This window comes from Melospiza georgiana, chromosome 5 (assembly GCF_028018845.1).
Source record: "Melospiza georgiana isolate bMelGeo1 chromosome 5, bMelGeo1.pri, whole genome shotgun sequence".
Lineage (NCBI taxonomy): Eukaryota > Metazoa > Chordata > Aves > Passeriformes > Passerellidae > Melospiza > Melospiza georgiana.
The window spans coordinates 57,981,747-57,998,055 of record NC_080434.1 but is presented as its reverse complement, the minus strand read 5'-3'; positions in this window follow the sequence as shown (position 1 = coordinate 57,998,055).

The window sequence follows — 16,309 nt, the reverse complement described above, 5'->3', positions numbered from 1 at the left end:
AAGAGAAATTGTTTTATACTGCTTGATGTATTTTGTCTTTCTAAGGATTTTCAGTAGTTCCATCTATTCCAGGTATCTTTACAATGCTAAAGAGGGTGCCATCACAAGAAGAGCTGCACTATAAAATAAATGCAATCAATACACCAGTAAGTTGTCTTGCACTTGAATGAGTATAAGACATTGGCTGATTAATGGAATAAATAGACTGTCACAGCATAGAAACATTGCTTAGATAGGCCTTTTTATGCTTTAGTGCTTTGAATAGTTACTGCATTTCAAACTGCTTGCTACAGATACTTTTTAACATTCTGTGGAAATTTAAAGTTTGGAAAATACAGTATTCTTCTATGTTTTTAAGGTGTTTTTCCCTCCAAGAATTCAAAACTAGTTGTTACATCTCTTGTTGTGTTAACCACCATACACTACAGTTTGGGATTTCACTTCCTGGCTTCCTTTACTTGGTCCCTGCACCTTCCTGAACTGATTTCAACCTGAGTTCAAATGAGAGAATGTTTCTGGCCAGAGTGCAGCACACCTTCAAACAAGAGGGGCAGCCCATTGCAGTGTCTGTGTGAGTCTCAAAAGATACACATTTCTCTCAATAGTCATTTAATGTTGAAAAAAACTTTTTTACTACCTTGAGACCAGTTTAAAAAAATGAGCTGCCCTGGAGAGCAAGTTGGGATTTTTTTTTCACCTTTCTTTTCTTGCAGTGCACATGTACTAGAAAACTTAAAACCACTATTTTTCCAGCCAGTGAAATCAAAACAACAAAGTTTTTGCAGGGTGTGTGTGTTAAAAATAGCACATAGTCTAGCTGAGCGCAGTCCCACATAGATTAAGCAGGGAACACTTTCTACAGGTGAACCCTGAGCTCTCCCCTCATTCTTTTACACTGTTTGCTTTGGAACACTGCAGTTCCCTGTGGGAATTGCCCATGTGAATTCTACAGTCCAGGTATTACAGTTCTGACCACGTGTGCTCGTGCTCACTCTCACTCTGCTTTCCTTGCACTGCTGCCTGAGGCAAAATGTGGGTATGTGCCAGTCACCAGCTCTGTAGGTTTCCTCTTGTCAGAAACTATTTTTAAAATTACTTATCCCAAGAGAAAATAGAAATTTGACTCTGTTGCCACAAGGATTTTGTTGCTTGGAACGGATACATCTGCAATTTAAACCTCCTAAATTTTCAGTTGTCTCTGATTCCACAGTGATTTTGCTTTCTCTGTTGCATTTTTGAGGAGTCACTATAGGGTAAGTTTAAATCAAACCATGTTGCAACCTTTGTGCTCTTCTAACAGTGTGTTGGAGGTTTGGAGGAATGTGTAAGACTGTCATAAAGGGAAAGTGGCAGCTTGAGATACTCTAAACACATAGATTACATCAGATCATGGATTAGTACCGGTGCTTTGTGCCATGAGGGCAGCTCTGTTGCATTAAGGATTATTCCCCTTGCTTGGCAACATTTCTGTGAGAGTTGTTTCACACCAGAAACATGAAAGGTCTCAAAGCTGCCACCAGCCTGGGGTGCTGTCTGCAGTTTGGAGGGTTTGTTAAAACACCAGCTTGCAATGTGGCAGCTTTGAGAGGGAAGTGGAGCAAACACTGGTTGGAGGAAACTGTTCCATCTGAGTTTGTGCAGCTGGAACCAGAAAAAAGGAGGAGTTACAGCACTGGGAAAGAGCACTAAGAACTGTTGTTTCTAGCTGGCTTGAAAGAAAAGCTGAGCAAGAGAGAAAATTCAAAAGATTAGTAAGTGGATGGAGTCAGATGGAAGAGAATGAATTTTTATGTAAGGAGTAAAAATTTTGGATTAAGAAGCCCCATCCCTGCAGCCACTCTGCAGTGAGAATATCACTGCCTGACTGCAAGAAAATGTATTTTGCTGTTGTGTTTCCAAAATCAGATACAGTCTGTCATTAGTATTGCCTGTCAAATTAGTATTGCCTGAGTTTTTGTCAGGGAGACATCAGCAGAAAATGACCTTGAAAGAGGATCTTTGCTGTATCCTAATAATTACCTATGCCAACCTCTAATGAAGAGGATGTTTGAGTGGGAACAGCAAATAAGGTTTGGCAGTCCTAATGCTGCCCTAAACCTGGCAGAGCTGGAGAGGAGCAGGGACCCCTGTGGCTTTGAGGAGCAGGTGGAAACTGACACCAGTGCTGAGCCAAGGATATTCCACAAGCAGCAGACACCCATGCACAGCTCTGCTCTCAAATACCACAGCCAGGGTGCTGAGGGCATGGATGGCATTGGGCCTTTGGCCAGTACCACAGCACTGGTGCCATTCCAGTTGATGTAAATGGTATGATATTAAAATAAATAAATAAATATTTTTGGGAAGAGGATGTTAATCAACCTGGCCTAGTAAAATTGGAAGACTTATTTCTTGCAATAATTATCCTGCAGCTCAGAGCCGCTCTTGGTCTTACAAATCAGACTCACTTTTTTTACAGAAGGTGCAGGCGACCACTCAGGGCTTTGTTTGTGTTTGTTAAGGGCAGACATACCTGTCATTTGGCTCCTGAGCAATATTTAAAAAATCAAATTAGTGTTTTGACTTCAGAGGCATTACTGTGGTTATTTTGATTTATTTTGATTGGCTTTTTTATTTATTTTGATTAAAGAGCATTAAATCTGTACAAAACATAACCTGCCATTTTTATGTGAGGGTGTTTACTGTGTATACATAGGAAAAGAAGATATCATATAATGACATCTAAGTTCAAATAATTCCCCTTCCCCCCCCCAAAAAAATATCCTCTGCTTGAGACTTATTTTCTAGTTTACTTAGAACTGAAAAGGTTGTGTAAGGAAGAAGAAATTTACTAGGCAGGACTTACTGCTTGTTTATTACCTGTTGCCACTGAGCACAGAGTGTTTTTGTGATCTAACACCTCATCTGCATTCTCTCACACTTTTTAAACCTGGCCTACTGGATGTTTCTCAAATTCAGAGATTGGGTTTTAGAACAGAGCACTTGTGCTTTGTTTCCATGGCTTCTTCAGCAAATTCAAATACACTTAAACTCCTGGTGATAATTTTACAGGGAAGTAATTGCTACACATGAAGTATTCCCAAAAGTGGCATATACAAGGGCAAGCCAAATTTAAGACAAAATCAGTGTGAAGCAAGTGGAACTGGCCCCATAGGCCATTTGCTTCTGGAATCCACTTTTTTCTTTCCTTGCATTGTCCTCCCCACTGTGGGTAGCTCCATTCATACGTGGACAGCTGCATTCAATTCTTGCTGCTCACTTCATGCCCCTTGCCCACCCCTCATAATCCAGCCCAGGGGTTAATGTATGCAAGCTCAGGAAGGAGAAGTGTTGAGGCATATAGGTGAACAGAGCTGCAAAACTTTATAAATTCACCAGGCTCCATGTTTTGGAGTGGGTGCTGGGATGTTGAATTTTTAGCTTTCTTTAGCTATAGAGCTTGTTTGAGGAGTAGTATGTGAGATTAACATGGCAAGACATGTAGATGGTCCTGCTTCAGAAGAAGACTTAATAGAAAGCAAATAAACATGAGCTTTATAGACATATTCAAAGGGAAAAATGTGATAGCTTGGGAAATGTGTTCTAAGGACAACTGAAGTGCCTCAGATGCAGCTATTTGGTAATTCAGTATGCTAATGACTTCAAAGTGACCTGTGCTCCACTGTGCTGCAAATAGATTTCTTTGTATTGGTACACACAGACTTGTGCTTTCTGGTCCATAGCCTTATTCATTAATCCTTACTGACATCTATTATTGAATTTGCCTTCTCTAAACAGTTGGTTTCCACCTCTGCTATTAAATCTCCATCCTAGAAAATAGATTAAAACTACCTTTAAAACACAGCCTAGTGAAGACACAAGCCAGTGACTCAGACATCCTTTTTTTCTTCTGAAGACAGCACCCCTACTGTTTAAATATAATTTTTTCTTCTTTTTTGTAGTTGATATTCGCATGTGTGTTCAGATCTGACAACAGTTTTGTTCACTTGGTGAGGGAATTTTTCCTGGAAGGTTACAAAAGCCCATTAACAGCAGCACACAATGCAGTGCTGAGGAGCGTGCATGCATGAACTACAAGTCTGCCAGCTTTTTGTGAAGCTCTGCATGGGGCAGTATACTGAAATAAAGCCTTTCAGACCCTTTTAATGTAGTTCTGACCTTCCACTCTATATTAAACAGATGACTGGAACCAGAAAGATAGGTCATTGTGATTGCAGTTAATATTTGTAAGGACCAAAGCAGCTCTCAGCCTTTGAGGTAGAAGGGAATCATCTTAAGTGTGAAAATGTATCATCACAAGAATGGAGAGGATCAAAGGAAGGCCAGCTGGTGCTCGGACATCTTTTCATAACCTTTATTACAATGCTAGAATACACTAACCTCAATGGGAAGTCCATTCAGTTCATGTATTTCAAATAGATAATCTGTATTCTGGTGAAACAAAGAATGTGAAAAAAAGCCCTTTCTAAAAGGGAGGTGGTCAGCACAAATTGCCTATGATTTAATCATTTTGGTTTTCTAAAATCAGCTTAGCTTTTTCAATGCAAATATATGAATGTTTAACATGCTGATTTTAGAAGTGGTTGAAAATTTGTGTAATTTAGGTGCAGAGAGTTCTAGCTGATTTTACTGTCGTTTACTTCCACTTCAGAATAAATGCCCTCCACATATTCACATATTCCCATGTACAAAAAGTACGACATAGTATTTCAGGGAAAAAAAAAGCCAACAGAACAATCATAAACATTAAATCATTCAGAAGGCGTGCATATGTGGAGCTGTGAAAAGGCCAAGATTAAGGCTGACTAGTTTTGACAAATACCCAAAATTTAAGTTTGGGCCTTCACTGTAAACATATATCACATATATCACAATAAACATATATGAAATCAGCAATATCAAAGCAGAAAATCAATGAAGATTGCTCTTTGTTGTTCTGCTGCCACAGTAAAGTCCTGTGCCCAGGGGCTGAGGGCTGTGCTACCAGATCCATGTTAAATGGATAGGGAAAAGCAGTGGGACTGCAGGTACAGACCAGGGCTGGGAACTCCTGCCAGGATATTTTTTAGGTGGGGAATGCTCTATATCACTAGAATATCAAAGTTCAAATTCAACTGTTAAATTATTTAGTCATTGCTTTTGGATTTGGATTTCAATCAATCACTGTCTGGATTTGTCCTATGGATGCAGAGAGTAGAAATTATCCCTTCTACTTGTTGAGCAGGGACTTGCTTCCAGCCAATTCTATTCAATTTTTTTACTGAAGATGGATACCAGTGTCCAAATTGCATTATTTATGAAGTTAAGACTTGCCAGGAAATGCAGCAGTCAGTCTCTTAATATTGCAAAATGCCAAATGGGCAAAAGGATAATACCTTTTCCTACCCAGAAAGTGATGACAGGCAGTCGTGGCATCAGCTGGATAACAACTGTGGCCTGTGGGGCAGATCTGAGGGGCACTGAAATTCCAACAGCTCCAGGAAATGCAACTTCATTTCAATTCAAAAGTCATTAAAATAATTCCTAATTTCTAAAGCTCCGAAGAAATGGTATTTAATTTCTTTTTCTCCAAGTAATTTGCATGTCAAATCTCTCTCCCTCTCTCTCCCATGCTCTCCCCCTCTCTCTCCTGTCAGTGATGTCTCTCTCAGCAGCTGTCTAGTCATGAATCACTCCCGTCATCTGAAGCATATTTTTAACACTTCTGGACGTGCTCTAAAAGCAAATGCTGCTAAGCAAACAATTTGCACTGTTTTTCCATACACTTCCTTCACTTGCCCAAACCTTTCATAATCATGACTAAAAGCTGGGTCACAGGGGAATCAGGTACTGGAAAATACAACCTTTTGTACTTGTGAGAGTATTGTAATGTTACATCAAGTTCTCATGTAATGCAGATATTGTCTGACTTGCAGATGACTTGAAGTTGCCTAAAGCTTGAGAATTCAGCTTCATTAAGATTCATATAAATGTTGCCTTTGGTTTCACCCATTGTATTCTGCACCCTCTCAAGCTCAAACTTCACTTTGGTTTAGGAATTGAGCAGACAAAAAGGAAATGACTGTCAAAGCTTAGTTCAGCTGCTGTTTCAGTAAAGTAGATTAGATTATGCCATGTTTGCTTCAGAGCAGCTACATTACAGCCTGAAATGAAGAACATAATCATGGAGCTGATAAACTATTTTCCTTGTAATCATGAGTTTCAGAGCTACCAGAAAAATTACATTGACCAAAAAGGTTTTTGATCTTAAAAGTTTCTCTGTTTTTCTCATCTATTCTTTGGCAGAAGGATGCCCACTGGGGCCTTAGGGCACCAAGGATATTTGCTAAGTGCCTGGAAGGCCTTTGGAACCCCCCAGTAATAAGCCAAAGAGGAAAAACATCTTGTTCTTCTGCCACTGGCTAGTAAGTGACTCTTCTGATAACTTTAATATTTGTCAGGAGTACAAGTTTTTGAGCTCCAGCTCCAAATTATTACATTGGCACATGGGCAAAACAGGAATCCTGACTATGCCCAGCTGGAAAGAACTTCATTTTTTCAAATAAAATGTGGCTTTTAAATACCCAGGACCAAGTTACGTTTACTTTTGCAAAGACTAGAAGCAGTCACCCTAAAGGATGCTTTTGTCTGAAGTCCTAATGAAAGTGTTGTACAAACTATGAGCCACGTACTTCCACTTCATGTTTGCGTTGGAACTTTCTTGGTGCTTTGATATCACATCCCTTTGTACTTTTAAGTGCTTAGAAGAACCCTTCTGTGACAAAACACTAAATAATAATTGAAGTCTGGAAACTATCTAAATTACTTCTGATAGGGAGTGCTGTCATATGTGGACTGTGATATGGATGAGCACTGAACACTCTGACTGTCCTGGGTATATTTCATCTTTCTGACAAGCCTGGCTGTAGTGCAATCATCAAAGTTTTGTCACTGGAAAGCTTTGTTTTAAACAAGGAAACTTTGTCAGCCACCAGTAATCATATCACCACTATTCAGAAGCTTAATTATATGATTTGTGCTATTTGCTGTTCTCAAAAACCCCTCCCTTTAAAAAGAGGATTAAATAAAACCTACCTCTAAGGGGGTAGCCCTGGTCATTGCAAGAAAAGCCCCACACACTTTAAGCGCCTAGAAATCAGAAGACAAAAAGCGTTTCAGAACATCTCCATGAGTGTTGCTGGGCTGATTTTATCCCGCGAATCCCCAGATCAGCGCACCTGATGCATCGCTCCGGCCGGCGGCTGCAGCGCCTCTGCCCGCCGGGGGGCAGTGAAAGCCCGAGAGATAAACGGGCCGGGCCGGGCCGGGCCGGGCCGGGCTGGGCCGAGCTGGGCCGGGCTGGGCTGGGCTGAGCCGAGCTGGGCTGGGCCGGGCTGAGCTGGGCTGGGCCGGGCTGAGCTGGGCTGGGCCGAGCCGGGCCGGGCCGAGCTGGGCCGGGCCGAGCTGAGCCGGGCTGGGCCGAGCTGAGCCGAGCTGAGCTCAGCTGCGCCCGGCAGCCTCCCGCCCATCCGCGGCAATCGGGCTCGGCGTTATCAGCAGGGATAAAGCTCCTTCCGCTTTATTAGGAAGCGATAATGTGTTAACTGCTTTGTTATCCGCATCTTTAATAAACTGCGACGACATCATTTCTTGCCCTTGGGCGTTCCTGCTGAGCAGAGCTGGAGATTGCACTGCCGGCGAGAGCAGAGCGCGGCTGTGCCTCGGCCTCATAGGTACTGAGATGTGTGACACAAACACCGTCAGTTCTGGGATGGGTTTTATCTGAACGCCGTCAGTTCTGGGATAGGTTTTATCTGAACACCGTCAGTTCTGGGATGGGTTTTGTCTCTGTGCTTTATGTGCTCCCGCCCTATCCCTGAGCCCTTCCCAGCTGTTTCTCTCGCTGCAGGTCGCCACACAAGGTGAGCCAGCTCCCTGGTACTCCTGCAGGGATCCCTTGGGAAACACTGACCCCCTGGCAGAGCTCTGTGGGCTCTCTGGACCTTTTACATTTCCTGATACTATGTTTTACACAAACCCTTAGCCATTTCCTTCACATGGAGTGAAAGTGCTCAGCACAACAACACAGCTCTATTTTGATCTCACTGGTAGCCACGTCTGCCATTCTTCCACTGTAGGATGCCCACCTGCCAACTCAGGAAGTCACTCCCCACTAAATCCCCCTATAGAAAAGTGTTCTGGCTTCTGCTTCTGGCAAGGATATAAAAATACTGCACAGCTGCATGTGTTCAGGCTGAAAGGGCAGGGATCGCAGAAGCCAGACAAAGCAAAAACAGTGAGAAGTCTGTGTTCAGAATAACTAGAGTATCAGTGGAAAATGCAAAACTGAAATTGTTCAGCAATGTCTTCTTCAAAACGAGAGGAGAATAGGATAATAATAATAACAATAACAATAATATCTGAAAGTATTTCCTGTAAGAGTAAGCAGAAAATCTCTTTTAAAATTTACAAAAACTAAACTCTAATAGTAAAGTGAAAAATACGGATTTTGTTCCCTACATGTAATTTCCAAGGATGTCCTGATGTGGAGTTTCAATATTTGGCTTTATGATTTTGGCTGTACAACATGGTAATAGACACAGATCAAACACTATCATTAGTTTTAAATCTATTTACACATCTGGAAGCAAAAAAGGAATCTGTAAGGTGTTGTGAGTCAACCAGAATGACTTTGTCAATGCCATAGCTTGACAGCCCAGCTACATTTCATTGCTGTAGCACTTGTGGTGGGTGCTGGCTGTAACTGGAACTGCCCTGCTGTTGGTACCTGTGCCACAGCAGAACAGCAGACTCCCAAAAGTGATACAGGATGTGCCCTTCCCTCTTGCTCCAGCAGGGATTTGACTGCTGCTACACTTTCAGCTCTGCTCAGCTGAATTTTTCCAAGGAAATCTTGAGTAAATGTCACTGTGCTTATTTGCACATTATTACTCTTTGAAAGCACTGTGCTTTCACAGGGTAACAATTTTCACAAGTTTTATGAGCGCACAGCAGCTGATAACCACAAGTTATGATAACCACTGCTTTTTTATCATAGTGTAAGTACCCAGCTCTACCAGAATTGTCAATTACTCTATTAGCTGGCAGTTTTGTAATACATAAAACCCTTCTAGAACAACTTGAGCCAATTATTTTCAAGAAAACAATTACTTTCCAAATAATTTAAATATTTTGGTAACAGTATTTTTCTCATCAACTGGGTTTTATTTAAGTAATCTAAATGAGTTATGTACATTGGATGTAAAGGATATTCAGGCTCTTTGTTAGACTTGGGAAAGCACTGAGATGTCTCAAAAATACACCCTTCTGTACCCACCTATGACCATGGAAATAGGTAAAAATGTCTCTAAAAGCTGGCTTTGACTTTCCAGCAGAGCTGGTCACTGGTTTTCTTTAGTTTGTGTATACAATGCATGTTAGGCCAGTTACATTACTGAATGAATGTAGGGTCCATATTTGCTCTCTATTTGTAGTCACTGTTATCTAGAGTCACTATTTATGCTTGACATACAGAAATGTAATTTTTCCTAAAAGAGAGGAAGAATAAGCTTGATGAGGATGAAATGCCTCTACAGAAATGGAACTGCCATTGTGTGTTGCACTCTGTATGACACTCTTTGTGGTTTTTTTAAAAACTAAAAACTTTTTTAAAAACTAAACCATGTCTCAAACTCACATAACTGTAGCCTAAGCAGAAATGATGTTTTGAACAGGCTTAAATTTCAGTGAAATTCCATGAGTTAATATGCTGATCCTCCAGAAAAATGTCTTAAGAAAGTAATTAAAAGCCTCTATACATTAAGATCACAAGTTTTCCCCACAAGAAAATATTGGAGACTTAGACTTACTGAAGCTCAATGTGATCTAGTTTAAGAAAAAATGTCTGTATGGATTAAAAGTTCTTCCCTTGCACTGGGAAGAAGGCACCCAGTCCTTGCTGCTGCTCCTTCTAGAATCTAATATCCCGAGCTGCCCAGTAGGACTAGACTGGCAGAACAGACAGGATAGCCCTTGAATGGCTGATGTCCTCCTTAGGAGAAGTGATAGATTCTTTCTTGTCACTGCCAAATATTTCCTCACACTCCTTTTTGATTTTCTAGGAGTCAGCATTTACATATGATAACTGGAGACGGATGAAAACAAGAGCACACTAGTAGGAAACAAAAAAATATCTACCTGCTCCTCTCTATGTCCATTGAGCTGTTGCTTTATGATCCCATCACTATCTGCAAATTCTTTTGCTGGTATGAGCCACTTGGATTGAGTTCAGCCAAGCAAAATGCAGTTAGGCAGCTGGGAGTGTATTAAAATATACCACTTTGGACTTTTCAGTAGGAATTATGACCAGGAGATTCTCACTAAACTAGTACTATTAGCTAGCTTGGCCATCCCAACACTCTTGAAGAATTGTCCTTTTCTCTCTCAAGCCTGAGGCCTGATCTGCTTTTCTTTTGGAATTCATCTTTGTCTGTAATGAGAAATGGAATAGAGAATTGTTTGTTCATCTTTGTCCAGTGCTTTGAAGATGTAAAATTTTTTTGGAAGCTGCTTGGTACAATTGCCCATATTCTCCTCAGGGAAACTAAAACAACATTTGCTCTCCACAGCCCTTAGTGGAGCATTCAAGGAGATCTCTCTTCCCTTGTGTCCACAGAAGGCAACTGGATGTCTTTACTGCCATCTCTGATTGAAGTCACTGATTCAAGAACCCATTTAGGGGGAGTGTTGAATGTGTTTGGTGGATTTCTTCAGCTGATGTACTTTAATATTTAGCGGGAATTCTGTCTTTCTGGAACTATTTCCCTGTCTTTCTGGAACTATTCCTCATTTGTCATTCTTATTTTCTATTTTTCACAGTGGTTTCGTTTCAACTAATTCTTTTTCAAATATGCATCATATTCAGAGATTTGATTGATTTAAATTTTGTAAGAACTGGATTTAGATTTCTTAGCATGTAGGTTGCTTAATGCCCTCAGCTGCAGTTTCCTAAAGTAACATAAGTAATTCAAGTACAGCAGTGACAATGATGTGTATTTTACAGAATACACATAAGGGGGTTTAAGTTCTTAGATCTCTTGCTGTGAAGTACCAGTAATCCTGTGGTAGTCAACATCTGTGCTGTCTGGATATAGTTGGTCTTGGGTTTAATTCTTTTCAGCCAGCAGGGAAAGAATTATTCCTGTGGCAACCAGATCCTGCAGGGTTAATACAATTTCTTTGAAGTTACTACTGAAATTGCTTGCTACATCCTTTTCTTGTTGTTTTTCAAAGTATCTCCTGTTGCATGGATTGTCAGTTTAAAGGAATGCAAAATGGGTTACCAGCAGAGGAAAAACTCTGCTGTTTTAAAGCTCTAATCTTACAGATGAGTGTGATATGCAGAGCAAATAAGCTGCACTGCACATCACAGCTTTTCACTTTTAGTTCTTAATAACAGGCAAGTGTAAAACCCTTTCCATTTAGAATATAAACCTAAGGATATTATATATAAATAGCAGTACATTTTTAATCCAAGAGTACCCTTCTGATATTAGTTAATTAGCTATACAGTTCTGCCTCATTCATTGAGTTACTTTATTTCACATGGGAATAGTTCAAAGGTGCCCCAGGAGAGCTTCCAACTGGGCATTAGGAGGCATTTCCCTGCCAAGAGTGTGGTCAAACACCACAAGGGAGATGGTTGATGCCCCAAACTAGTCAGTGTTTAAGAGGCATTTGAACACTGCCCTTAATAACTTGCTTTAACTTTTGCTCAGCCCTGAATAGGTCAGGCAGTTAAACTAGAAGATCAGTTTAGGTCCATTCCATCTGAAATACTCTATTCTGTACTGTCCTATACCATTATTCCATTCCCATAATTACCTTGCTCTACCCACCCTGAAAAATATGAATATAATAGTAAGCACTGTACCTTGTTTGTTAGTAACATCTCTGTTTGCAGATTTGTTTTCAAGTATACCATATTGAAAGCTTTCTAAAAAATACATACATCAGTGGACAGCTGCTGCATTCTAGGCACCTAATTCTAATAATTCATTACTTTCTAAAATGAATAATTCATCCTTTCAGTAAAGGTGGCCGGCTCATTCATGAGTTGCTTTGCAGACTCCCTCTTATTTTTCACTTGTTAGTCATCTGGAGTGAGCAGATGTTTTGTACATCCCCTTCTTTTGTCTTTTGACATTTAGATATCTGTGTAAATAAGGATATTTAGGAATCCCCATAACCTGCCATAGTCAGTAACAGAATTGCCTACAGATTTAGGTTTCTCAGTAATTTGGCTGTTTTGGACAACTTTTCCCATAATCCTACACCCCCTTCCATTCTTTCCAGCATTTCTTCTTATCATATCTTTAAATATCAAACATCTTTTTAAAATGCTGACCTTAATTATCAAAAGTGATCTTTAATTTCCTATGCCTCAGCTTTTAAGTTCCCAAATAAAGACTGAATCTTGATGAGCTGGCTTTTTTCCCTTGAAGCCTGTTAGATTCCCTGCTACAGACTGAGATACCACAAAAATCCCTTGGTGCTTTGAGCAATTCCAGTCAGTGAATACTGAAGTGATAGTGAGATCCAAGAACTCCATCACAAGCACAAATTGAATGAAAGAGCACAGACACAAAAGATACAGAGCTTTGAATTTACATGTGCATTAGAAAATGTCTGATTGCTTTATTTTTTTCCCCCTCTGGCCAAGTTCTATTTGCAAGCTGAAATAAAGCAAAATCAATGCCATGTGCAAAAACTTAAATGGCAGTTTTTGAAAAATTGTCCCATTAACCTGATGAGTTTCTAATTACAGTAAGATATAAGAGCTTTTTTCCTCATGCTATGTAGGATTTTGTCCTAACAGGTTTTTTTTTTTAAAGCTACCCTGCTGTTAAAATAATTTAACTGCAGTGTTTGAGTATAATTTGTCCTATATTTCTTTTGCTTTCTCTGAGGAGTTACATAACTTTTTCATTTCTAATGAGGTTTCCTAAATATAAATTGTGATGTTATATTATGCACCTCCTTTGGCTGCAAACCAATTAATTTGAAGTGGTTCAAGGCCAAAGAGAAGTTTAGGATCACATTCTAGCATTCCTGGTGAAAGGTTTGTTTATGGACCTTTTCTTTTTAAAAAAATAAATGGTTTAGTGGTTAAGTCCAGCTTCTGTTGGAATTGATCTTATCCTTTAAATTCATGTAATACTCTAAATTAATAGAGGATTGTTTTGAACTACATGACCTTGTGTTACTTAGATGTTGTTTGAAATCCATTTGTATAATAGCCAAAATGTTATTTTGCCTCTCTAAATCAGGTAACTTCAGCCATTTAAATGACTGTTTAAATCATAAGCAGGATTAACCTGGGAAGAGATCAGTAAAAGATCAACCTGACTTTACCCCTAAAGCTGTGCTTCCTTGTGTTTTAGTATATCCCATCACTGCTGTCTCCCCAGATCCCTGTGCCAGACAGAGCTTTGCCTCCTCATCACAGGACTGTCACTTCTGTGCCCCGGCTTAGCCAGGAGGTGGGGCTGATATTTGGGAATATCAGGAGGCCTGGAGAACAAAGCATCTCCCTGTACTGATTCTCCCCTGCCCTCCTCCCCAGACCCAGAGCTGTCATCTCCCTGCTGCATTTTGGCACTTCTCCTCACCAGGAGATGAACCTGCAGGCCTGCAGATGGTGTGAGGAGGCACAGGACATAATCTGCCTTGCAGCACAATTTATCCCTTCTGCTGCACCTGCAAGCTCAGGGCTCTGATTCCCAGAGCAATCCTTCTGCCTTTTACTGCCCTGTATTTTATGTGGGTGTATCACTGATGTTTTTGTCACCATTTGAGAAATACTGCTCTTGAGAATCTGAGTGCTTAGAACTTGTTTTGTCTCAGCATTATTCCAATGTGTGGACTACACTCTTTCTGAAAAATCTTATTTAGATAAGTGTGTATGAATTTAGTATCATTAACCTAGGGATGCCAGACTTGGAAAATGGTTCAGTGTTTTAAGAATTTCACAGCTTTCGAGTGACCATTTGTCAGTTTTCCCCAAAGAAGAATTCAAACCCATCCTTTTCAGTAATTTTGGAAATAATAGACGTGCATACTTTCATTTTCATCTGACAGTTCTACAAATCTGACAGCAAGTGAAAACCACTATTTTTCATACTGCTATTTTCTGTCACAAAGGTATAATTTCTGTTCATGCACAGGTTCACTATTCATTTATCCATTACCCATTTCAGTATGAATGCCACAATTCTAGAGCTGTTCACACATAAGCCTCTCACATATAGAAATCCAAGAATAAAATCCTAAAGAAAAAGTTAAGTTTTAGGTTCCCTGCTTTCCCAGTGTGGATTTGCTGGGCAGAGGGAGGGACTACAGGGGCTGTATAACCTGAGCCCTGCCTGCTGAGGTGAACTCCTGGCTGCATCATGTGCTGGCAGCCATGCAGCTGCCTCTACCTGGCTGCATTTCCTGCACCTCCTTTGGTACATCACCTCATCCAAGCTTCCCTATCACTGCCCAAGAGTTCAATATAATTTCTGAAGTTTATTAGCTTCCTAAAATGGATAGGTGGGAATGCTCTTCTTCTTTGGTATTTGTAAGTAGCTCAGATACCAAAGGGGAATGCTTTAGGGGGAAGAAAGCTGCTGGGGCACCCGACAAACAGCAATAGGTATTGCTCTCCTTCAGCAGAGTTTGTTCCCTTTCATGAATGCTTATGTTGCACAAGCAATTGCAGCATTTCACTGCATCAGCACTGTTCCTAATCCTGATTTGGAAACATCAACTGTTAGCTTGACAAAGCGTGACACATGGAACGTTGAAGTGTTTTCAGCTGCACTCACACAACAAATTGTGATGGCTCCAGAAGAGCCATTTCAATCAATTGTGTCAGTAAACTACAACCCACAAAGAAGAAGACATGTGGCCAACCCGAATAAAGCATCATCAAATCACAAATAATAGATTAATTGTCACAATTTTGGCCTCATTTTTAGAAAAACTATTCTGCAGGGAAAAAATCCTGTAATTTCTAGATGCTTTGCCCATGATGAATCAGAAGTCCAGCCCTCTGGAACGTAGCAGTTTACAACGTTTCCTTGATTTCCATATGTGGAGACTGTGTGACTTTGTTCTTCATGTTTGTGCTTCAAAATGAGGGCTTGATAAGTGGTGTAAATGTAGGCTTCCCTGCAATTGTGCTTTCTCCAGCTTTTGTGAGACATGGGCCTATTCTTATTTGAAAAAAGACTTCTATATCCTTTCCTAGACCAAGTGCCAGCAAACACAAGCTCCACACTACTTCCTTTTTTCTACTTCCTCTGGTAGTTACTTCATTGGGAAGTGCTACACCTGCTTGATGGTGAAGTGCAAATTTTCAGCTTTCATAGTCAGGCTGATGGCACACAGGGGGAATTCTAACCTCACTGAGGCCATTAAGGTTTCAGAGTAAGTAAATCAGGGTACAATCTGACCTGATGAGAGCAGCTCCCAGGTCATCAATTCTGTGAGTGGGCTGCTTTTCCTGTTGCCCACATACCCACAAGGAGTTGCAATGTTTCCTCAGAGATAACTAACATGAGATAAGGATTGCTGGCCGTGACGCTTCAGTGGCTGAGCAAGGATGTGGGCAATTTGTTAAGCACCTGGAACCTGAGTTACTTTGTAGAAGATAGAGGACAGTTTCTTCCCCAAATTTAAAACCCCCTGAATAACCACAGCAAAATGACCTACAGCAGGAGCCCTGGAGAAATGAGGTGTGCTAGTTTTGACAAATCAATTTATTTTTAAATAATGTCTATGCAAATATACACCTTTTTGCCTTGTTAAGGCAGCAACTTCTGACTAGGAAGCTTTTATAACTAAGTTACTTCATTTTTTCTTCTAAAACCATCAGTAGCAAGCTAGAGGTGACAATTTGATATCAGAAATTAAAGCCTTTTAACAGCTCATTTTACACAGCTGGCAAATAAAGACACTTATTAGTCACAGGTGTCTGTATGTGCATGTACCTGCATACAAAAACACAGAGCTCTTCTTTTTTTATGTCACAGTACATGGGGTGACATGCAATTAAAATGAAAATGATGTAAGCCACTGAGTGTAAGTACTGAGTGACAAGTGTTGTGTTCAGCTGCTTAACAAAAAGATTTTTTTCTGAAAGACTAGAAAACCAGGTAAGACCAAAAGGAGGTACCATTAAAGAAATGCACAGTGGCAAAGAGAATAACTCACTCTCTAAACAGGCTATCCAAATTTCTCCTTTTCTCTACAACATACATTAAAACATATTAAAACATAATAACCT